Source organism: Thamnophis elegans, chromosome Z (genome assembly GCF_009769535.1).
Source record: "Thamnophis elegans isolate rThaEle1 chromosome Z, rThaEle1.pri, whole genome shotgun sequence".
NCBI classification, from domain to species: domain Eukaryota; kingdom Metazoa; phylum Chordata; class Lepidosauria; order Squamata; family Colubridae; genus Thamnophis; species Thamnophis elegans.
Window position 1 is genome coordinate 82,669,149 of NC_045558.1, and position 3,703 is coordinate 82,672,851.

Genomic DNA, 3,703 nt, shown 5'->3' on the forward strand with positions numbered 1-3,703 from the left:
TTCCGATGACAATTTCTCATATTTATATCTAATGATTCTATTTCATGCAGAATTTATTAACTTTTGCAACTTCCCTTTGGGGAAAAGCCACAGAAAGCTTGAAGCATAAAAGATTAGACCTCTTTAGGTTCTTTAGATTAAGCTCACAGTGTAAAGTTTCCATCCAACTTCTCCATTATTTATCCTTTTGCTAATGTTTTTCCATTGTTCTCACCAAAAATACACCCACCCACGCCGTTTGTATAAACTTCAAGCAATCTCTCTTAAATTCCTTCCAGAATTTAATATGGTAATCCTATGTATACACATTTTGGAAGTAATCATTGATCTTATCACAGGGATTTCTTGTAGATTTATAGGATTTGATGAATGACAATGCAACTATAACTTTATTGGATAAAGGGTATTAAAAAGCATATCCTAGCTAGAGACATCAGTAAGTTTCATTTCTGCTGGTCTCATTCAAGAAAATACAAGTAGCTAATTCTGTATCGATCTTTTCTTCAACTTTATCTTCCAACAGTATTGCCTTACAGAACTTTTTTTTTCTGTATTACTAAATATAAACTACCATAAATATAACCTAGGTGATTCCAAAATATGAAAAATAGTTTTCTTTAACTGCACATATATTCACATGCAATAATTTTGCTGTAAGTTATGTGCACATGGCTCTATTTAAATTCTATTTTAGAAAGTTCTGGGTATAGAACATCTTGTCTGTTTAACTTCTCAGGAATCATTTGAATTGAGAGAAAACATCTCTGGTGCATTTCTTTTTGGGAGGGTTTCAGTGAATTTTCTAAAGTCAATGGATATCCAATATCCTCCGAATTGCAGAGAAGTTGGGCCTATTCAGTCAATCCTCCAGAAGAGACTGATGGATCCAATAGATTTCAGAAGGAGCTTAGTGTTATTCCTGAGTCTCCGGCACATGGTTTAGACAAAATTTAGCCATGAATCAAAATGTACATATGACAAGTGTGTTGGAACTGATAGTGTCTCTGTGGTCATGAATAGAACCTCCTGGTTCACAAAGGAGCTCCATGAGATTCAGAAATATAAGAGATACACAGAATGCCATTGAAGGAAAACTAAAGAACAATGGATGAAACTTGACTTGGAACAGGTAAAAGTGTTTATTAGACTTTTGTGGTAAATAAGAGTTGCACAATGTGTTTACTTCTGTGCTCTTAACTGAATCCAGAGCTGGTTAACAGCTCTGTTTCAGGGTGAACATTTGCAAGATTAATGAGAGAATCATTTTAGTCATACTTGGACAAAGTTGTTTGAATTTGGACAATGTCCTTATTGCTGTGTGGTCAAAGCGTCTCAGGAAGATAAATGCAGCTGAGTCCAAATTCTAGTTAATGCCTCTTAGCAGAAGATAGCCCTGCCTCCCTTGAAAGAGCCATGGTATGATCTATCCTCAAGATGCCACTCTTGGACCCAATAGTTTTAGATAATCTCTGTTCAGTCTCCAATCTTCCTTAAAAATATGTCCTGGGTGAGCAGGTTAGGCAGATATTTTGCAATCAGAATTCAGGCTGGGCTATAAAAAAGTGTAGAAATGTGGTGCTTTCGGAAATTTTATAAAAAAACGAAGTCCAACATGCCAAAACATAAATCTGAATCCACAGAAACATGACAGAAACATTTGAGAAATAGCAACGGTATTAGGTTGTTGAATTATAAAATACATTTCTTCCAGTAGGTGGGGACATCATCCAGACATGGGTATTCCAGCCAGTATCCAATAGGACTGGGTCTACCAAATTCACAAGTCCCGCCCTTCGTGCTAGCCTCCCCAGCTTAGATTCAGTTGGTTTCCATTGGACTGGCTGTGTCTGGTGATCTTTCCGACGGATTTATTAGCTAAAAGTAGGATTAATTGGTGATAAATTGTGATTCGATTTATTGACTATTTTAAATCCAAAATTGGTGCTTGGTGCAAAGATTTCGTGATTTATTCCTGGGTCCTAATGGCGTCTGAGGGAATTGGGCCCACGGGTTCTTCTCTCGGCCTGTTTGCTGCCTTTTCTCTACTTGGCTGTTACATGGAGGCTTCCTAGCTCCGTTTGCCATTCGGATTCTTGCGGCTTCTGGGCTGCTGCCGCAGACTTGATGGTCAGCAGCCTCCCTTTCTCAAACTGTCAGCCGCCACCGCAACCACCCTGACGTGTCGCTCCAGATTGTCGTTGTGAAGCAGCGGATTTCCTTATCAGGGCTACGGCTGTTGTTGATCATGATAGAAATTGCAGCCTCAGACGACCAGGAGGTCATGATGACATAACTGGTGTTGTCGTTTTACCTTTACAGTCCCTCAGAGGACTAAAAGATTCTAGGTGGCCATCTTGGAAGAGGTTTCAGCGGGAAAAGGGGCAGGCGGTCATTTTGAACCATCAAAGGTCCCATCCGCCATTTTGACAGCTCCGTACAAGGTCATAAGTAGAATGATGTCCAAGGTCTCGGATAATTTGAATGCAGATGCCCCTCAGGGCTCTCCTCCTACCTCTATACCACCTATGGGGGTTGGGGAGTCAGCAACCAGGAAAAGGACGGGTCCTGTAAGGGAGGTCCCCCCCAAGTCTGCCAGGTTTCCAGCGCAAAATAAGGCCCAGGATGGTACCTCTGCCTCAGGACCCCGCAAGGCCAGGGCCAAGTCTTGCCACTGCAAGGAGCCTATTCAGACCACAGTGACTCCTTCTCCAAGGGCCCAGAGTCCTTCTGAAGAACTGTCCACTGACACAGATGGTGAACATTCTCCCCCCGCATCCCCCTTGCAGCCTGAGGATGGGGTGATTGTCCCTGATGAGTATGATTCTGAAGGGGAAAGGAATCTCACTCCTGACCTGAATGTTGGTTCCCCTCCTCCAAGAGGGATTCCCTGTTATCCGGCTGACAAGGCTGATATTATAGTAGCTGCCATAGAAAGAGGCATTGCTGCTGGTCTGCAACATCGTGCTGCTGTGCCTTCTACCTCCCAAGCAGCTCATTTTTCTAAGAAGGCTAAACAGGGTACCTAATGATTCTTTATCTCAGGTTTCTGTTTCAGAGGTGGAGGAACAAGTCTCCAGGGATTCTGACCTTTCTGATGATGAGGATCTTTGCCTGCTCCTTTCTCCTTGGTAGGTCTGTTTAAACCTGTGTTATTTCACTCCCTTCTCTTTTAAGGTGAAGAAGGTATCTGGCATTCCTGCAGCCAAGCCATCTGCCAAAACGGAGCAGGACAAGATTGACATGACTGATCCTGTTTTCCAGGCCTATGGTGGAAAAGGATGTGGTCTCTTTGCCTAAGATTTTTCTGGAGGTAGTCCAGAATCAATGGACTGCACCAGGGTCTGGTCTTCTCCCTTCCGCTTTAGATAAGCAACTTTATAACGTGAGTCAGGAGTTAACTAAGTTGCTGGAGGTACCTTCCATCGACCCTGCGATAGTGGCGCTGCCTTCTCCTAATGCTGCCCTGCTGCATCTGAGGATGCCCTCTGCCCAGAGGACAAAAGCTTTGATCAGACTTTGGTCAAGGGGCATCAGGCCTCTGCATGGGCAGTGCGGGCTTCTTCTGCCTTTTTCTTTAACAGGGCAGCTTCGTGTTGGCTGAAGCAACTTCAAGAGAGGCTTCCTCCTTCTGACAGGAGAACCCACAAGGACTTAAAACAAACTTAAGGCTGCAATGGAGTATTCCGTGGATGGCTCTTTGGAT